Here is a 22,198-nt window from a genome sequence, read left to right as displayed (position 1 = left end):
GCTGCAGCTATATTTTTTTTGTACATACACACACAAGACCTCCAAACTTAATGGCTTCCAATTCTAAAAGCATTTATTTTGCTCACAAATGCGCAATTTGGGCAGGGCTACGAAAGGGATAGCTGGTCTCTGGCTCACTAAGCATCAACTGAGGTGGCTTGAAGGCTGAGGTCTATAATCATCTGAAGCTTGCTTAATGATACATCTCAGAGTGGATACTAACTATCAGCTGAGTTTTTTGATGAGGCTGGCAACCGAAACATATACACATGACCCTCCGTTTGTCCTGGGCTTCCTCACAACCTGGTGGCTGGGTTCCAATGGCAAACATCCCAAGAGACAACCATTTGGAAGCTGTATAATTTTTAGATCTAGCCATGTAAGTTCCACAGTATCATTTCTAGTACCATTTCTGCTATACTCTTTTGGTCAGAGAAGATATAACCCCTTCCAAGTTCATAGGGAGAGAAAACGGACTCCTCTGATAGTGGTATGGCAAATATTCAGAGAATAAGATACCAGAAATACCACAGTGAATTTTTTTTGAAAATGCCATATACCACAAATGCTATTTTCCCTATCAACATAACAAGAATTATATCCACGAAGGTCTAAACAATTTTTAATAAACTCAACAGTAGAGACCACAAAACTCATAGTTTTAGTTAGCTCAGGACTTATCAATTATCTTACTATATTTGTTTATAGTATAATATAAAAGTTTGCCTATCTGATATTTTAAACTTCATTGGGGCAGAAAATGACTCTGTTTTTTAATCATTGTTTCTCAATACATAGTAAAATCCTGGCATATTAGAAGTTTTATTAATATTTATTAATAAATGATTATATAGTATATATGAACTTAATATTAAAAATCACTCTCATATAACTGAGTTCGATGGTAAAGTCTTTTAACAAATATATTTTGGAAGCATGACATGAATTTTGATATCAATGTAGTTTCTAGTGGACGATACACTCAAAGACGGAGATAATTGACCTTCTTGAAGGATTATGATTTTGCCATGGTAGGAGGTGAGGGTCAGTCAACAGCAAATAGCCAATAGTTGTTATTTCTTAATAAGAGAAATTGACCATCAGAAATCAAAGGAAGTTTTTAAAAATAAGATAAATCGACAAGCCGCGGTGACTCACGCCTGTAATCCCAGCACTTTGGGAGGGCGAGGTGGGCGTATCATGAGGTGAGGAGATCGAGACCATCCTGGCTAATGCAGTGAAGTCCCGTCTCTACTAAAAATACAAAAAATTAGCCAGGCGTGGTGGCGGGCGCCTGTAGTCTCAGCTACTCGGGAGGCTGAGGCAGGAGAATGGCAGGAACCCTGGAGGCGGAGGTAGCAGTGAGCTGAGATCGCGCTACTGCACTCCAGCCTGGGCGACAGAGCGAGACTCCATCTCAAAAATAATAATAAGATAAATTATAAAAATTTGGACTTAAAAAAACATTTTACCCATTGTCTTCCAAGAACTAATGTATACCATGAAGTTAACTTAAGCACTGTAATTGGAATATTCAAATTGCCTCAAAGAGTTACCAAACAATTAAAGAGTTTGCTGCCTGATACACATAGAGGTCAATACTATGGCACTGGCTTTTGAGAAAAGAAAAGCTTTACTGTGAATCAGCTGGCAAGGAGACAGAAGGAAACACCCGGGTCTCTCTCTTCAAGCTGGAGGCTGGGTCAAGTTTTAGAAGGATAGAGCAATGAGGTATGATCTGATTGAATCTGGCAATCAGGTGTTTTCCAGAAGCATGACCTGCCTGGGCACTATTACAGGGTGACATCAGGGCTCAATCTGATTGGATCCTGGACCTTACCAGAATTCACTTCTTAATTCTGTTACCATTATTTGATCCGATCACTTAAGTTCCCTCTATGGTTGCATACTTGGTTTATCTAGCCATTCTCAGGTTCTATGACCTTCAACTTGAGAGTCCATGGCAACTAGAAAACAACCTATAACTTTGTTACATAAACATTGAACCAGACTGGTGTGATACAGTTACGAAACAATTACATTTTACTTGTAATTCACTTTAAGTATATTTGGGATAAAAGTCTCCAAAAATCTATTATTCACCTGTTTTATAGCTGCTGGACAAATGTCCAATCTGTATTAAGTAGGCCTCCATTCTCCTCTCTCCCCTCAGCCTAGTGAAAACATGGAAATTGACAAAAACTTGATTTCCAATATAAGAAAAAACAATCAGTTTTGTTATTTGTAAGGTGAAGATGCAACATGCTTTGATCTTATATGTTTAAGTGTAGAATACATAAATAAGGGGATTCATATGTCTGGGCTACATTTAACAGTTATAAAACTGTAGAATGATTTACTTTGAAATGATGTATGCAGTTTGCTTTGCTAATCAATAAATACTTAGTCAAATTTCATAAACTATTGTCAAGGAGGCTTGTCAGTTTCAAGTCCTTTTAATAATATTTACAGCTAAAAGAGATAAAATCACATTGTAAGCTAGTGTGGAAGAAGCAGTGACAAGGTTTAGAATGCTTTCCTTTCTCAGTATAAAAACAGTTTGTTATCAGTAAATTTCCCACAGTCCCTTAGCTCACCCAAAGCCTAGTGTCTCTTCAGTGACACAAATGTTGACCATATGTACACAAGAAGGAAAACCATCAAACAGGAAGGACACCTACACCAAAACCCCATCAGTACATCACCATCATCAAAGACCAGAGGCAGATAAAACCACAAAGATGGGGAAAAAGCAGGGCAGAAAAGCTGGAAATTCAAAAAATAAGAGCGCATCTCCCCCGGCAAAGGAGCGCAGCTCATCGCCAGCAACGGATCAAAGCTGGACGGAGAATGACTTTGACGAGATGAGAGAAGAAGGCTTCAGTCCATCAAACTTCTCAGAGCCAAAGGAGGAATTACGTACCCAGCGCAAAGAAACTAAAAATCTTGAAAAAAAAGTGGAAGAATTGATGGCTAGAGTAATTAATGCAGAGAAGGTCATAAACGAAATGAAAGAGATGAAAACCTGACACGAGAAATACGTGACAAATACACAAGCTTCAGTAACCGACTCGATCAACTGGAAAAAAGAGTATCAGCGATTGAGGATCAAATGAATGAAATGAAGCGAGAAGAGAAACCAAAAGAAAAAAGAAGAAAAAGAAATGAACAAAGCCTGCAAGAAGTATGGGATTATGTAAAAAGACCAAATCTACGTCTGATTGGGGTGCCTGAAAGTGAGGGGGAAGATGGAACCAAGTTGGAAAACACTCTTCAGGATATCATCCAGGAGAACTTCCCCAACCTAGTAGGGCAGGCCAACATTCAAATCCAGGAAATACAGGGAACGCCACAAAGATACTCCTCGAGAAGAGCAACTCCAAGACACATAATTGCCAGATTCACCAAAGTTGAAATGAAGGAAAAAATCTTAAGGGCAGCCAGAGAGAAAGGTCGGGTTACCCACAAAGGGAAGCCCATCAGACTAACAGCAGATCTCTCGGCAGAAACTCTCCAAGCCAGAAGAGAGTGGGGGCCAATATTCAACATTCTTAAAGAAAAGAATTTTAAACCCAGAATGTCATATCCAGCCAAACTAAGTTTCATAAGTGAAGGAGAAATAAAATCCTTTACAGATAAGCAAATGCTTAGAGATTTTGTCACCACTAGGCCTGCCTTACAAGAGACTCTGAAGGAAGCACTCAACATGGAAAGGAACAACCGGTACCAGCCATTGCAAAAACATGCCAAAATGTAAAGACCATCGAGGCTAGGAAGAAACTGCATCAACTAACGAGCAAAATAACCAGTTAATATCATAATGACAGGATCAAGTTCACACATAACAATATTAACCTTAAATGTAAATGGACTAAATGCTCCAATTAAAAGACATAGACTGGCAAACTGGATAAAGAGTCAAGACCCATCAGTCTGCTGTATTCAGGAGACCCATCTCACATGCAGAGACATACATAGGCTCAAAATAAAGGGATGGAGGAAGATTTACCAAGCAAATGGAGAACAAAAAAAAAGCAGGGGTTGCAATCCTAGTCTCTGATAAAACAGACTTTAAACCATCAAAGATCAAAAGAGACAAAGAAGGCCATTACATAATGGTAAAGGGATCAATTCAACAGGAAGAGCTAACTATCCTAAATATATATGCACCCAATACAGGAGCATCCAGATTCATAAAGCAAGTCCTTAGAGACTTACAAAGAGACTTAGACTCCCATACAATAATAATGGGAGACTTCAACACTCCACTGTCAACATTAGACAGATCAACGAGACAGAAAGTTAACAAGGATATCCAGGAATTGAACTCATCTCTGCAGCAAGCAGACCTAATAGACATCTATAGAACTCTCCACCCCAAATCAACAGAATATACATTCTTCTCAGCACCACATCGTACTTACTCCAAAATTGACCACGTAATTGGAAGTAAAGCACTCCTCAGCAAATGTACAAGAACAGAAATTATAACAAACTGTCTCTCAGACCACAGTGCAATCAAACTAGAACTCAGGACTAAGAAACTCAATCAAAACCGCTCAACTACATGGAAACTGAAAAACCTGCTCCTGAATGACTACTGGGTACATAAGGAAATGAAGGCAGAAATAAAGATGTTCTTTGAAACCAATGAGAACAAAGATACAACATACCAGAATCTCTGGGACACATTTAAAGCCGTGTGTAGAGGGAAATTTATAGCACTAAATGCCCACAAGAGAAAGCAGGAAAGATCTAAAATTGACACTCTAACATCGCAATTAAAAGATCTAGAGAAGCAAGAGCAAACACATTCGAAAGCTAGCAGAAGGCAAGAAATAACTAAGATCAGAGCAGAACTGAAGGAGATAGAGACACAAAAACCCCTCCAAAAAAAATCAATGAATCCAGGAGTTGGTTTTTTGAAAAGATCAACAAAATTGACAGACCACTACAAGACTAATAAAGAAGAAAAGAGAGAAGAATCAAATTGATGCAATTAAAAATGATAAAGGGGATATCACCACCGACCCCACAGAAATACAAACTACCATCAGAGAATACTATAAACACCTCTACGCAAATAAACTGGAAAATCTAGAAGAAATGGATAATTTCCTGGACACTTACACTCTTCCAAGACTAAACCAGGAAGAAGTTGAATCCCTGAATAGACCAATAACAGGCTCTGAAATTGAGGCAATAATTAAAAGCCTACCAACCAAAAAAAGTCCAGGACCAGATGGATTCACAGCTGAATTCTACCAGAGGTACAAGGAGGAGTTGGTACCATTCCTTCTGAAACTATTCCAATCAATAGAAAAAGAGGGAATCCTCCCTAACTCATTTGATGAGGCCAACATCATCCTGATACCAAAGCCTGGCAGAGACACAACAAAAAAAGAGAATTTTAGACCAATATCCCTGATGAACATCGATGCAAAAATCCTCAATAAAATACTGGCAAACCGGATTCAGCAACACATCAAAAAGCTTATCCACCATGATCAAGTGGGCTTCATCCCTGGGATGCAAGGCTGGTTCAACATTCGCAAATCAATAAACATAATCCAGCATATAAACAGAACCAAAGACAAGAACCACATGATTATCTCAATAGATCCAGAAAAGGCTTTTGACAAAATTCAACAGCCCTTCATGCTAAAAACGCTCAATAAATTCGGTATTGATGGAACGTACCTCAAAATAATAAGAGCTATTTATGACAAACCCACAGCCAATATCATACTGAATGGGCAAAAACTGGAAAAATCCCCTTTGAAAACTGGCACAAGACAGGGATGCCCTCTCTCACCACTCCTATTCAACATAGTGTTGGAAATTCTGGCTAGGGCAATTAGGCAAGAGAAAGAAATCAAGGGTATTCAGTTAGGAAAAGAAGAAGTCAAATTGTCCCTCTTTGCAGATGACATGATTGTATATTTAGAAAACCCCATTGTCTCAGCCCAAAATCTCCTTAAGCTGATAAGCAACTTCAGCAAAGTCTCAGGATACAAAATTAATATGCAAAAATCACAAACATTCTTATACACCAGTAACAGACAAACAGAGAGCCAAATCATGAATGAACTTCCATTCACAATTGCTTCAAAGAGAATAAAATACCTAGGAATCCAACTTACAAGGGATGTAAAGGACCTCTTCAAGGAGAACTACAAACCACTGCTCAGTGAAATTAAAGAGGACACAAACAAATGGAAGAACATACCATGCTCATGGATAGGAAGAATCAGTATCGTGAAAATGGCCATACTGCCCAAGCTTATTTATAGATTCAATGCCATCCCCATCAAGCTACCAATGAGTTTCTTCACAGAATTGGAAAAAACTGCTTTAAAGTTCATATGGAACCAAAAAAGAGCCCGCATCTCCAAGACAATCCTAAGTCAAAAGAACAAAGCTGGAGGCATCACGCTACCTGACTTCAAACTATACTACAAGGCTACAGTAACCAAAACAGCATGGTACTGGTACCAAAACAGAGATCTAGACCAATGGAACAGAACAGAGTCCTCAGAAATAATACCACACATCTACAGCCATCTGATCTTTGACAAACCTGAGAGAAACAAGAAATGGGGAAAGGATTCCCTATTTAATAAATGGTGCTGGGAAAATTGGCTAGCCATTAGTAGAAAGCTGAAACTGGATCCTCTCCTTACTCCTTATACGAAAATTAATTCAAGATGGATTAGAGACTTAAATGTTAGACCTAATACCATAAAAATCCTAGAGGAAAACCTAGGTAGTACCATTCAGGACATAGGCATGGGCAAAGACTTCATGTCTAAAACACCAAAAGCAACAGCAGCAAAAACCAAAATTGACAAATGAGATCTAATTAAACTAAAGAGCTTCTGCACAGCAAAAGAAACTACCATCAGAGTGAACAGGCAACCTACAGAATGGGAGAAAATTTTTGCAATCTACTCATCTGACAAAGGGCTAATATCCAGAACCTACAAAGAACTCAAACAAATTTACAAGAAAAAAACAAACAACCCCATCAAAATGTGGGCAAAGGATATGAACAGACATTTCTCAAAAGAAGACATTCATACAGCCAACAGACACATGAAAAAATGCTCATCATCACTGGCCATCAGAGAAATGCAAATCAAAACCACAATGAGATACCATCTCACACCAGTTAGAATGGCGATCATTAAAAAGTCAGGAAACAACAGGTGCTGGAGAGGATGTGGAGAAATAGGAACAGTTTTACACTGTTGGTGGGATTGTAAACTAGTTCAACCATTATGGAAAACAGTATGGCGATTCCTCAAGGATCTAGAACTAGATGTACCATATGACCCAGCCATCCCATTACTGGGTATATACCCAAAGGATTATAAATCATGCTGCTATAAAGACACATGCACACGTATGTTTATTGCGGCACTATTCACAATAGCAAAGACTTGGAATCAACCCAAATGTCCATCAGTGACAGATTGGATTAAGAAAATGTGGCACATATACACCATGGAATACTATGCAGCCATCAAAAAGGATGAGTTTGTGTCCTTTGTAGGGACATGGATACAGCTGGAAACCATCATTCTTAGCAAACTATCACAAGAACAGAAAACCAAACACCGCATGTTCTCACTCATAGGTGGGAACTGAACAATGAGATCACTTGGACTCGGGAAGGGGAACATCACACACCGGGGCCTATCATGGGGAGGGGGGAGGGGGGAGGGATTGCACTGGGAGTTATACCTGATGTAAATGATGAGTTGATGGGTGCTGACGAGTTGATGGGTGCAGCACACCAACATGGCACAAGTATACATATGTAACAAACCTGCACGTTATGCACATGTACCCTAGAACTTAAAGTATAATAATAATAAATTAATTAAAAAAAAGAACAGTGTTCTCTAATGGACTAGAGAGTACCTAATATTTATAAACATAAACACCCAGAAAAAAAAAGAGAAGTACTTACTATTTATGCTAGAAAAATAATTAACCAAATATACAATCTAACGCAAGAAAGAAGATTGTAGTTTGACCATATTGTTGCCTATAAATTATAGTAAGAATAAAACTCCATTTTTGATGCTTTATTGTGGCATAATGTATACATCATAAAACTCATCCACTCAAAGTATATAACTCTAAGTATATGGAGTTATGTAGCCATGACAACAATGTATTTTCAGAACATGTTCATTACCCCCCAAAATTCCCACTAAGACTGACTCTAAGACTAACTCTCGTAGTCATTTCCCACTTGCAGTTAAAGTTATCATTCACTCCCATACCCAGTTGACTACTGGTCTGATTTCTGTGTCTAAAGATTTTACTTCTGGACATTTCATACAAACGATTTTATGAAATCAATATGTAGTCTTTCACATTAGGCTTCTTTTACTTAGCATAATGTTTCTGAGATTCATCCACGTTGTATCTTACATCAGCTTACATCAGTACTTCTGTTTTATTTTCTTAATATTCCATTGTAGAGATATACCACATTTTTTTTTATTATTATTATACTTTAAGTTCTAGGGTACATGAGCTACCACATGACTCAGCAATTCAACTGCTGGGCATATACCCAAAAGAAGAGAAATCAGTATATTGAAGAGATAACTGCATCCTATGTTTGTTGCATCATTGTTCACAATAGCTAAGATTTGGAAGCAACCTAAGTGTCCATTAACATATTAGAAAATGTGGATTTTAAAAACGTGGTCCGTATACACAATGGAGTATATTCAGCCAAAAAAAAAAAAAAAAAAATGAGATCCAGTCATTTGCAACAACTTGTATGGAACTAGAAACCATTATGTTAAGTAAAGTAAGCCAGACGTAGAAAGACAAACATTACATCTCCTCACTTACTTGAGATCCAAAAATTAAAACAATTGAATTCATGGACATAAACAGTAAAAGGATGGTCACCAGCGGCTGGGAAGGGTAGTAGGTGCAGGAGATGGAGATTGTTAATGATAGAGACAAGTGACAGGGAAAATACTGGGTACAAGAGGGCAGATACCAGGCAAAGGCCGCACCCTTGAGCCTGAAGACCCAGAGCCCTAAATGAGGACCAGCATTGCTATTTTCCCTCCCAGAAGTTGCCTTTGGGCCCACCACACCCCCTTATCCTGCATCTATATAAACCCCAAACCCCAGGCTCCAGAAGGGGACAAACAGATCAGCACACTGGCTGACCAGCAAGCCAGCAGAACAACAGACAGATGGCAGAATGAGAAAGAGAGAAGAGGAGGAACATCTGTATGCTGAGGAGTTCAGCTGGAGGTAGTTGGAGAGGAGTCTGGTTGCTGGGCGGCTGTACTCCAAGGGAAGATCACCTTCCCACTCTATCCCCCACTTCCAGTTCCCCATCCATCCCACTGAAAGCCACCTCCACCGCTCAATAAAACCTTGCATTCATTCTTCAAGCCCACATGTGACCCAATTTTTCCAGGATGCCAGGCAAGAGCTCAGAATACAGAAAAGCTATCACATTGGCCCTATGCCCTTGTGAAAAGGCAGAGGGTCCAATGAGCTGGTTTCACACTCAAGCCATCTGCAGACAACAGAGCTGAAAGAGCTTTGTAATACTGGGGTTGCAGACTACCATCCCTAGACACTACCTCAGGGCTGGAGCCCAAAGCACTCACCCCAGACTCTGCACCTGCCCATCTGCCTGCTCCCTGTACCACAAGGGGTTTGAGCACCAGGGCGAACTGGTGAGCAGAGACCAAATAGGCAAGCCACACCCCTGTTGCATATCCCGTGACGGAGATCAGGCTACTCTCCTGTTTCAATAATAGATACAAAAAAAAAAAAAAAAAAAAGTTAGAAAACTTCATGTTTCTAACTTACTATTTGAAGGCACAGCAGGATTACTAGAGTCAGTAATAATTTAATGGTACATTTTTAAATAACTTAAAGAGTATAACTGGATTGTTTGTAACTCAAAGGATAAATGCTTGAGTGAATGGATACCCCATTCTCCATGATATGCTTATTTTACATTGAATGCCTGTATTAAAACATCTCATGTACCCTATAAACACATAAACCTACGATGTACCCACAAAAATTAAAAACTAAAAACAAAAAATAACTAAATGAAATATCTGTTTCCCAGTGCCACAGTTAAAGATATTTAAACATGGAGTTATATGCTGTTGATACTGACTCCCAACCATTTCAGTACTTTATATTTGGGTTGAGTTATTGTCCTATGTGTACTTCCATCCACCAGATTATACTTGGTAAGGACTGTCATCTATTCACGTTTATGTGTCCTAATAATTCCTGAAATATACAAAGTGTACAAACAAATACTGATAAAAGAAAAAGTTTAGACAAACCATACTTAACAGAGTTTAACAAAGCAAACAATAACTTGTGAATCCGGTAGTCCCCCATCCCCCACAACCTGAATATGTTCAGAGGACCTCAGCACTGCTGCAAGATCATAGATTTATGGACAGAAAAAGGGAAGTGAGGAACAGAAACAGCCAGATTGATTACAGCCCAGTGTTGGCCTTATTTGAACGGGGTTTGAGCATCTGGCTGCCTGTGAGTGGTTGAAGCATGGCTTCTGTGATTGGCTGAGACTCAAGTTACTTGTTACAAGAGTAGGTTATAGTCTGTTTACACATCCAGTTAGGTTATAGTACTAAGGTGAAACTTTTAGGCTGAACTTAAAATATGTTAGGAGGCAGATTTAGGCTAAACTTAATTTACAATACTGTTGCACTTGTATTTACTTGCTTTTAAGATTTTTCTGTGCATGACAGAGCACACTGTCCATGGTTCATACTGAGAGAAGGAAGCAGGGAGAAGAGAGACTGGGGAAAAGAGAGACAGAGAGAGGAGACAAACAAGGTGTGGGAGGAGGGAGAGAGAGAGAATTAGGTTAAATGGTCTATATTTTGTTCTTTTAAATACTTAGTAGTCAAATTTGGTTTCCTGTCTTTTTATACTACTAGAATGGAATGTATAAGTTTGTTACAATTAAATTCAACACACATTTGTTACATTAAGCCCAGTGCTAGGTTCTCGGGGTATGTAAGAGAGCTAGATAAAATTCTGTCTCACTAATTTTACAAATATGTATTCAGCTCCTATTATGTTCCAGTAATTATGTTGGTCTCTGTAAACAAAATGCCGAGTGGAGGCTAAATAAATAAGCCGGGGGGAAAAAAAAAAAAAAACTCGGTTTTTCCTATTGTACTCTCACAACATGCTTCTGACACTGTTTGCGTCTCCACATCGGCAAGCGAGCAATCAGTTCTGCAGTAGAAGGCACCTGAGTGTACTCTAATTCAGTTCCATTCTGACACTACTTGCCTGGAGATGGCATCAGATCACACAGGTTGATCCCACAAGACTGAGCCCCATTTCTGATGCCATTTGAGAGCCACAGGTTATTTTGCCTGTGCTTCTGACCAACTGGCTATAAATCAGAGTTTCCACAGCCCCCTCCTTGGGTTCAATTAATGTTCTTCAGGAGCTCACAGAACTGAAAGAAACACTTACATTTACTAGTTTATTGCAAGAAATATTTCAAAGGATACAAATAAACAGTCAGATGAAGAGATACACAGGGCAAGGTCTGGAAGGATCTAGAGCACGGGAGCTTCTCTTCTGATGGAGTTGAGGTGCACTACCCTCCTGACATGTGGTTGTGTTCTTGTTCACCTTCCTGGAATCCCACATGTGTGCAGCTATCTGCAAACTCCCTGAACCTACTTCTTTGGGGGTTTTATGGAAGCTTCATTTTGTAGGTATGACTGATTAAATCATTGACCATTAGTAAACAACTTGATCTTCAACCTCTCTCTGCTCCCCAGAGGTTGTGGGGTAGGGCTGAAAGTCCCAACCTTTTAATGCTTCTCTACTCTTTCCAGTGACCAGCCCCCATCCTGAAGCTAACCAGGGGCTGCTAGCCATCCATCAACTTATTAGCACACAAAAAGATACACTGTTGTGAAGATTCTGAGGATTTTAGGAGTTATATGCCAGGAAACGATGAAGAACTTATATTTCACAATATCACACAAATACCAAATACAAACATGATTCCCTCCATCAAGTAGCACAGAGTCTAGTTGAGAATACAGACAAGTAAATAAGCAGAACACAGAAAATGGTATTATGATGAGGCAAGGGCACATGTGCAATGTATTCACCAGAGGCACACCTAACCTAGACGTGGTCATCTAGAAAGACTTCCTGGAAAATGTACAGACTACTGAGACCTAAAGGACAAGTAGGAATTATCCAGGCAATGGGACTGTAACTGCTTGATGGGTTCTTCCTGCCTGTTGCACAAAGACCATGGCATTGCAGTAAAGAAAGAGTTTAATTGATGTGAGCTAGCCACACCACATGGGAAACAGAGTTAGTACTCAAATCAATCACCTCAAAGGCTTGTAGGTTAGGGGTTTTTCAAAGGCAGTTTGGGGGAAGGAGTAGGGGTGGCTAGGCAATGAGTGCTTGCTGCTGATTGGTTGTGTCAGAGATGAAATCATAGCGAATGAAAGCTATTCTCTTTCACTGAGTTGCTTCTGGGTGGGGCCACAGGAGCAATTGGCAGGTCTGGGTGGAGCCAGGTGTCAGACATGCCAAAAAGAAAAAAAAAAAAAAACTGAAAAGATTCTCAAAAGGCCAATTTTAGATTATATAATAGTGATACTATCTGAGGAGTAATTAGAGAAATTGCATGTCTTGTGTTCTCACAAATAATAGCTGGTGATCATTTATGTCTACACCTCCTCTACTCCCTGTAGCCTGATGGTCTAACTTTACAAAGACAGCTGAGTTTTAGTGAAGGGCTATTATCATTTAAACTATAAACTAAATGTCTCCCAAAGCTAGCCCAGGCTAAGCCCAGAAATAATTTAGGCAGTTTGAAGGCAAAAGGCAAAAGGGAGATTGCTAGATCAGATCTCCCCCACTGCCATAATTTTCTCAGTATTATAATTTTTGCAAAGGCAGTCTCAGGATTAAGGTGGGAAGAGATGTTCTAGGAAGAGAGGACAGCATATTCAAAGGCAATGAGGCAAGAGACAGCATGGCTCATCTCAGAAATTAAATGTAGTATAGTATAGATAGAAGCAGGAGAAAGCAGGGATTAGGCAGAGATTGTTACTGGCAAACCCATATAAATCTGCAGCAACCGCAATTCTTACCTACTCAGAAGAAAGAATTTGACTGAGGGGCAGAAGGCAGGAGGAGGGCCTGAGGCAAGTTTTGGACAGGAGTGAAAGTTTATTAAAAAGTTTTAGAGCGGGAATGAAAGGAAGTAAAGTACACTTGGAAGAGGGCCCACCAGGCAACTTGAGAGATTCAAGTGCGTGGTTTGACTTTTGACTTGGGGTTTTATATGTTGGCATACTTCCAGGGTCTTGCATCCCTTCTCCCCCGATTCTTCCCTTGGGGTGGGTTGTCTGCATGTTCAGTGGTCTGTTAGTGCTTGGGAAAGGCCATATGCACAGTGTGTTTACTGGAGTTTAACACATACTCACTTGAGGTGTTTTTCCTTCACCAGTTGAATGTTCCTAGAAGGTCATATACCAGTTAAACTCTGCCATTTTGCCTCTTAATGCACATGCTTGAGCACACTTGCCAAACTCCTGAGTTCTTATTTGGAAGCGGCTCATCACCAGTTTCAAGTGTTTCTATTTATTGGAAGATTGCCTTTCCCTGGCATTGGCTGTGACCAATTATTATTAATATTTTTAGAGAGTTAACAACTGCCTGAACATCACCTGATTGCCACCTGACACTTCTGGTGTGTGTGTCGGGTAGGTGGGGGCCCTCTCCTGCCCTGTTCACATCTGACTACCTACCTACTGTAAGAGGATGAGTCCAAATGCAAAGTCAAGTCTGGATCTTACGAAAAGTTTATGTTATGCCATTTTAGAAATTTAGACTTTACCATGAGAGCAACAAAGAGACATCAGAGGGTTTTAAACACCAAAGCAATGTAAGTGACAGCCTTCAAAGAGCTGTCACAGTATTGGAGGAAAAACAGACATGCAAACAAGCAATACAGAATAACTAATGACACTCTAGACACATGCTGGTGGTACAGAAGTGGCATGCAAGAAGAGTTAATTATGCTCCCCTTGGATGAAGTGACCAAAGAAGGTATAAAATGTGCTATACAAAATGGCATTGTCAGAGGCATTCAAATCAGAGTGACTCCATCTTGAATAGGGTCTGGGTAAAATGAGGCTGAGACCTGCTGGGCTGCATTTCCAGGAGGTTAGGCATCCTTAGTCATAGGATGAGATATGAGATTGGCACAAGATACAGGTCACAAAGATCCTACTGATAAAGATGTGGTAAAGAAGCCAACTGAAACCCACCAGAACCAATATGGTGACAAAAGTTACCTCCGATCATTCTCATTGCTTATTATACACTAATTAGAATGCATTAACATGCTAAAAGACGCTCCCACCAGCACCAGGACAGTTTACAAATGCCATGGTAATATCCAGAAGTTACCTTATATTATCTAAAAAGGGGAGGAACCCTCACTTCTGGGAATTGCCCATCCCTTTCCTGGAAGATTCATGAATGATCCGCCCCTTGTTTAGCATATGATGAAGCAATAACCATAAAAATAGCCAATCAGCAGTCCTTGGAGCTGCTCTGCCTATGAAGCAGCCATTCTTTTGTTTCTTTACAGCTCTAATAAACTTGCTTTCACTTTACTCTGTGAATCAAGACCCCTTTCCTGTAGCAGCCTCGCTATGACTCAGGGCTCTAATATGAAGTTGGCAAGCCTTTCTAAGAAGGACTACCTGCACAACCTGCAACCTTGCAAAACAGGAACTTGTCTTGAACCTTTTAACTGGGCCAAATCACCATGACCACAACATCTTGAAAAACAGCTACATTTTATCAGCACTACAACTTACGAACAATGACAACCAATGAACTATGGACTCATGTACTAAGCCAGCTACCTCCATTAATGATCATTCTTCTGAAATAACTTGTGTAATCACCTTCAGCATGCTTTTAAAAATTCCTACTACTTTTCCTTTATTCAGAACACAATTTGGCTTTTAGCTGAGTCTGTGTCTCCTGAATTGCAATTCTTAAGACCCGAGTAAATGCTTTGTCTTTCTGCTTTGCAGTCTCATCTTTGACTTTTCACTGACAAAGGTGAGCAACAGTGAATACGGAGGGATGGTGAAAAAAACTCCCTGTAATGCTGATTACTCAGGTAAGTTTTAAAGCATAAAAAATAATTTTACCATGTAATATAGAAAGAATATAAGCAAAGGCAATGAAACACGAAATAAAATGAACTTTTTGACAGTTGCCTATTGCTAAAGAGAAAAATAGGGTTGTGACAGAAAATAAGAGTAGTAAGTAGACATAGGTTAAGCCATGGAAGGTTTTGAATAACAGGTTAAACTGTACTTTGTCCTGAAGGTACTCACTAAAGGCTTCCAAAAATTTCAAAACCACCAAGAGATGCTCTATATGAAAAAACATTATCACTTATTTTTCTTTCTTGTGTTTCTCTTTATTTTCCTATTCCATCAAATCTGCTTAACACGGACCTACTATGATTTTAAAAAAAAAAAAGCTGGAAAAGTAAAATCAAAATGTAATTCCAGTACAAGTTCAAGTCCCCATCTGCCAATTTTACCCACGTGTGCCTTTTACTAAGATACATGATCTCCTCTTAGATTGTCTTTGATTCCACATTGAAAAAGGTTGAATAACAGAGTTAATGGAACCAGACTCATGGAATGTGAAACAAAATGAACATCCCAAAAGTATATTGTTACAACATCTCTTACTGAACTACTGAACTTACCTGCTTCATTCCATTCATCTCTATTCAATCTCCTATTTCTACAACACAGTCTAATCTTTAAAACATAAATCAGATTATGTGACTCCCCTATTCAAAATCCTTCAAAAATGTTAATCAACCTTAAGCTAAAATGCAAACTCCTTACCATCAACCTCCAAAGTCCTCCGTGAGCTGGCCTCAGTCTAGTTTTCCACTGTCCTCTTCATTTCACGTTCCACCCACCACTGTCCTCTTCATTTCATGTTAGCCTTCTCCCTATTTCTCAAAAATTTTAATCTTGTTTTTATCTCAGGGTCTTTGCTTACTGTTCCAGCTGTTTTAAAATATTCTGTCACTGGATCCCCTTTGGCTTGTTCCTCACTTTATTCAGGTCTCTACTCAAATGTAGAAGGTCTCACAGAGGCCTTCTCTACCCATCGTATCTTTGAAATGGCATGCAGTAACACTGCTCCCTTGTATTTTTCTGGGCTATTCTTTTTACAGTTTTTTTAGTGTTGTTGTTCATGGCATTCATCATCATCTGATATTAGATTACAAATTGATTTGTTTTATCTATTTTTTCTATCCTCTATCCTCTACTAAGCTCAATGATAGGAACTTTACTCACCAACAGTAGGCACACAATAAATGTTTGGTTGAATAAATAAATGGATGACTACATTAGAGCAATATAGAGAAACATATACTAAACCTTCCAAAGTCATACAGGATTGTCGAGGCAAAAACTGATTTTCCATATGGGATTTTAGGTTTAGCCTTAATGAAGAACTTTGTAATTTCAAAATTTATTCTCACTGTAGAATCCTTTGTTATCAGTATAAGTCAGAGAAAAATAAAATTTCTTTCCTATGCCAGGTGAAAAAAAAATTGGCTAAGTAAATTAGTAGAACAAAGAAAATTTCTAAAGGGAGATACTGTGAAAGACATCATTTTAAAGGAATGATTTGCATTTACATATATATAAGGATACCTGACATGCTAGATACAAATCATTTTTTTGTTAAGGTATGACCTCTAGATATAGCTGACATATATTTTGTCAGCCTAGCTTTGTTATTGCATTTATGAGAAAATAAAGTTTTATTTCCTTTGATACTCTATTAGTCTATTTAGTTGTACAGAGCAGCCATTATCCAGATAGACCCAACTTCTCCCACTCTTAGTTTCACTGAGCAATTAATACATGATTTATTATCCTCTTTAAATATTGGGGTTAAATATACCCAAGTTTTTAGCCCTGGCTCTAACAATTACCAGAATAATGGTTACAAGAGCATAAGAAATTATGTATGTGTGTGTTTACATAAGGCTAAAATTTGAATTTTGTCAGTCTCTAAATAACGAGACGATAACACTCTCAAGAGGTGACATATGCTTCCACTAAACAGTGTAGATATTCACACGGTCAGCCACAAGAACCAAGCAGTACGTCACTAGAACAATAATTCACATGCCTCTGTGCTTCTTTCTATTCCTATTGCTACCACCTCTAGTTCATCAGCTCATTTTTCTCAATGGACTATTTTTTAAAGTCTTATATATTATATCCCCTCCTTCAGAATTTTCCACTCCAAGATACCACACATGTAGTTGCTAGATTCATCTTGTATCCACATTCAAATTACTGCTCTACTTAAATCCTTCAACAACTTGTTTTTCTTTCCAAAACTCTTCAGTTTCTCAGTCAAGGCCTTCCACAAATTCCACTTGCCAAGTGAATCTTCCACTACTTATTCATTCAAAACCCAAATTTCAGCTGCTGTCCAAACTCTTATGTTTTAACACCTTGGTATATTTACTCCCAATCTCTGCTTATTGCATCCCTATCCATTTCTTTAAAAAACATTTCAAATGTCACACTTATTTATTTATTTATTTATTTAAAGACAGGTTCTTGCTCTGTTGGTCAGGCTGGAGGGCAGTGGCGCTATCTCAGCTCACTGCAACCTCTGACTCCTGGGTTCCAGTGATTCATCCATCTCAGCCTCCAGAGTAGCTGGGACCACAGTCGCATGCTACCATGCCCAGCTAATTTTTGTAGAGATGGGGTTTCCACACATTGCCCAGGCTGGTCTTGAACTCCTGAGCTCAAGTGATCCACCCACCTAAGCCTCCCTAAGTGCTGGGACTACAGGTGTGAGCCACCGTGCCCAGACTAAATGTCACTTTCTTTATTATTTCATCTTTATTATTTCCTCACCAGTTCCCTCAACCAGAGGAGATCTACTCTACTTTGAATTCCATTACACCTTTGACCTTTGTTCTAATAGTCATTTCTGATCATCTTACCCCAATATTCTAACTAGCAACATAAAGAACATAGATTTCAGGAATTATAGAAACAATGTTTGAAACGATATCTTCACAACATTTTCTTTATGTGACACTGAGGAAATAGCATCAGTGGGCAAATACCTTAACTTTGATATCCTCCTCTGCAACATAAAGATAATACCTAATTTAAGATCATTAGAAAGATTTAACTAAAATTATATATAGTATGAAAATTATCTGGCTGCTTATAATTCTTTTTATCTTTCATTTATTTTTCGATTTTAATAAACTTCACAAGGAATAAATTTGCTACTGACTGGCCAAAGAAACAGGGTCACAGATGTTATCATCAAATTTCATCAAGGTACAGGCACATTGGAGGAGCCTGCTACTTGACCCTGTCCCTTGGTAACTCATTCATAAATACTATATGAGTACCTACAACCTGACGATTATCTTTACTACTTGTGGCCAATGCAGTAAACATGCTACAAAATGCTACCACTGCTTAGGGAATATTTCTGTAAGACACAGCAGAACTAGCGTTAAAAATGTACTTTGTAAACCTTACTAAAGAGCATGTAATGTATATTCTAGAAAAATTATTTGTAGTTTTCTAATGTTAATAATCATTTCTGTCACCAGCCAGATTTAAAACCATTTTACCATTGACCATAGTACTCTATAGCACTGCACTCCACCCACTTCTATAGCTTCTGATACTGTTACTGGTGGTTCAATTCCCATCCTTAGATACTCATGTGGATAAAACAAATTCCAAGGGAACACACTATTCTGCCTACCAATAGCTATATTCCTGTTGATACACAGGGAATGCCTGAAAATGTCTATCTCAATTTCTACCAGAAGAAATTAAAACTGTCAATAAATTTCCCCTGGTAATCAATGCAGAGGCAGATACCAAAGGAATTAAAAACAGGTGTTCAACTGAAAAATTGTACACAAATATTCACAGCAGCCCTATTCACAACACTCAAAAAGTGAAAACAACCCAAATATCCACTGACAAATGAATGGATAAACAAAATGTAAAGTAGCTATATAATGGAATATTAGTCAGCTATAAAAATGATGACAGGTGGGTTCAGTGGCTCACTTCTGTAATTCCAACATTTTGGGAGGCCAAAACAGGAGGATCTCTTGAGCTCTTGAGTTCAAGACTAACATGGGCAACATGGTAAAGTACCGTCTCTACAAAAAATAGCCAGGTACAGTGGCACGTGCCTGTAGTCTCAGCTACTCAGGAGGCTGAGGTATGAGGCACACTTGAGCCTGGGAGGTGGAGGTTGTAGTGATTACATCACTGCACTCCAGATAATGTGACAGAGAAAGTTCCTGTCACAAAACAAACAAAATAATGAGGTGCATTACACACTACAAAATGGCATATCTATATAACAATGGAATATTATTCTTAATCTAGACTAGTGAATTGTTGCAAAACATGGTGAATGTACTAGATGTCATTGATTTGTATACTTTAAAATGGTTACGATGGTAAATTCCATGTTATGTGTATTTTACCACAGTAAAAAAAGTTCTCATTCACACACACAGAAGATAAATACCAATTGTATTACAATTTGATGTATTCAGTGTGGTTTCTTAAAGAAGCTATTTGTTGACCAAAAAGGATGCAAAAGGGAAATGTACTTTTGTTGAAAATATGACTTTACTTTCTAATAACTACTAAGTTGGGAGAGTGAAGATACCACCACAATATAGCCAGTTGCAGTGATTTAAGAAAAGATTTATGAGGAAATACTGTAGTCTTAGGAAGAGGTATTTATGTTTTTTTGGGGTTTTTTTTTGTTTTTTGTTTTTTGTTTTTTGAGACGTTGTCTGGCTCTGTCGCCCAGGCCGGAGTGCAGTGGCCAGATCTCAGCTCACTGCAAGCTCCGCCTCCCGGGTTCAAGCGATTCTCCTGCCTCAGCCTCCTGAGTAGCCGGGACTACAGGCGCACGCCACCGCGCCCGGCTAGTTTTTTGTATTTTTTAGTAGAGACGGGGTTTCACCATGTTAGCCAGGATGGTCTGGATCTCCTGACCTCGTGATCCGCCCGTCTCGGCCTCCCAAAGTGCAGGGATTACAGGCTTGAGCCACCGCGCCCGGCCTATGTTTTTCAAAATAAATTGAACTATTTGTTGATGATAAAAGGGAACAAACCTGCAATTATAAGAGGAATAAGTTCTGGAGATCTGTTGTACAGCATGGTGACTATAGTTAACAATAATGTATTATATACTTGAAATTTGCCAGAAGAGTAGCTCTTAAATATTCTCACCACAAAAGAAAAAGAAAAGGTAATTATGTGAGGTAACAGGTATGTTAACTAGCTTTATTGTACTAATCATTTCATAATGCATGAATATACCAAAACATCACATTACATACCTTAAATGTATACAATTTTTACATGTAAATTATGCCTCAAAAATAAATAGAACCAGATAATATGCTTCAGATATGTGTAAAATGAATACTTTAAATTGCTTCCTTTGCAAAATAAATTATAAAACACATAAGTATCTCCCACTGAGATAATTCTAGTGACCTATAGTCAGCATAGATCTTCAAATTGTCAATGGACTTTCAGATCCTGAAGATCTGTAGAAAGGAAGATTGTATATTTTCATATCATCTTGGCATTGTCCGAATTGAATAGGATAATTTTAGAATTAAAAATTAGAACTGCAATGCCATCTGCAGAGCAAAAGTTCAAATATAACTGATTACTGAGACTTAAGCTAATACAAAGACACTTTGAGAGTAGCCACATATGTTAGGGAACATATGTCTGGTTCTACTAAACCAAAAACTGAAGAAGTATTATGAGTGAAGAAAGCAAACAAAGGGAACAAGAAAATCACATAAGAGAGAGACAGACTGGAAAATAAGAGTAGGCAACAAAGATAGGTTACAACAGTGAAAGCAATTTCTAGTTTGACATCTGTATTCTGTATTTTATGTTTCCTGGATTAAGACATGTGTCTTGAGATCCAATCAATTACAGCAGACTACCTGATTATAGACACAATAATGAATTGACATAGAAAAGCTACATTCCTAGATAGAAAATTCAAGAAGGAAAATGTATTACCTTACAGCCTGTTAGTGCCAACTTCAGGTAATTATTACATTGAGTTGCTTATATTTCCATTGCTTGTATTTCCACTTATTATTTCTCTTGTCTAATGCTGCCAGTGAAAAACATCTGTCTTGTCCATTTAAACAAATTTTGTTGTTAATTTAAGGAAGAAATATGCAGATAATATCTCATTTCTTAGTCTGTAAATGTACGTAGAAAACTGTAAGTAAAAGTCTAAGAACCATGAAAAGAGGTTAATTAAAATTGATGATTTCAAAAATCAATAAAGAAAACTCAAGGACTAACGTATTGCTTTTAGTGTTTAATGGTCCATATGGTTGCTTTTTCTTAAGAATTCTAAACATACCTGAGAAGATTAAAAAGTATTTAGGTTTTTCTGTATAATTTTCCACATAGGTCACATTTGCAGACATACACCTCTCTAGCCCTTGCCATCTCCTGACTCTTCTAACTGTAGTGATATATCTACATCTTTCAAACTCTGCTTTACCCGTTTATTGAACAAATTATACAACCATGGGGTCCAGAATTGGTCTCTTGGCTTGTGATTCCACTATCTTGTAAGTCCACAGTGAGCCAGCCCTACGTACCTATGTGTTCACTGGGTTGCATGCTTCCCCTGGATCCTGCTGGGTTGGACCAATCCATTCAATTAGACCTCTCCCTAGCATTTTAATGCTATACTGGAGCTACAACTATGCTGAATCCCCATGTGCCTGATAAGAGGTAAAAATCACGCAATCTCTCTAATGCCCTCATCTTAGGGGCTATATTTTGCTGCTGGGGGTCATTCTATAAACAGGCTGATTATCTAGTTACATTATTAGAAATGGTCACTGAGAAAATACATTGTATGTCTCCTCAATTTTATGTAGCAGAAAAACAAATCAAAGTAGATATTTTAAGAATTATCTGGTAGGGTAGAAATCTATACTAGCTTCATTGTCCATAGC

General features: G+C 38.4%; 1 protein-coding gene across 1 annotated transcript in view; it reads left to right on the top strand.

The window, feature by feature from the left end:
- The first annotated feature begins 12,452 nt into the window (after positions 1-12,452).
- The window catches only part of CHORDC1 (cysteine and histidine rich domain containing 1), a 152,749-nt gene continuing 143,003 nt past the window's right edge, over positions 12,453-22,198 (top strand). The window contains exon 1 of the mRNA XM_050755554.1: positions 12,453-12,462. The gene's annotated coding sequence lies outside the window, so the exon portion shown is untranslated. The remainder of the gene's footprint in view (positions 12,463-22,198) is intronic.

The sequence above is a fragment of the Macaca thibetana genome, chromosome 14 (assembly GCF_024542745.1).
Source record: "Macaca thibetana thibetana isolate TM-01 chromosome 14, ASM2454274v1, whole genome shotgun sequence".
Taxonomy (NCBI): Eukaryota; Metazoa; Chordata; class Mammalia; order Primates; family Cercopithecidae; genus Macaca; species Macaca thibetana.
The sequence above is the reverse complement of the archived record's forward strand: the minus strand, read 5'-3'. Positions and strand labels throughout refer to the sequence as shown.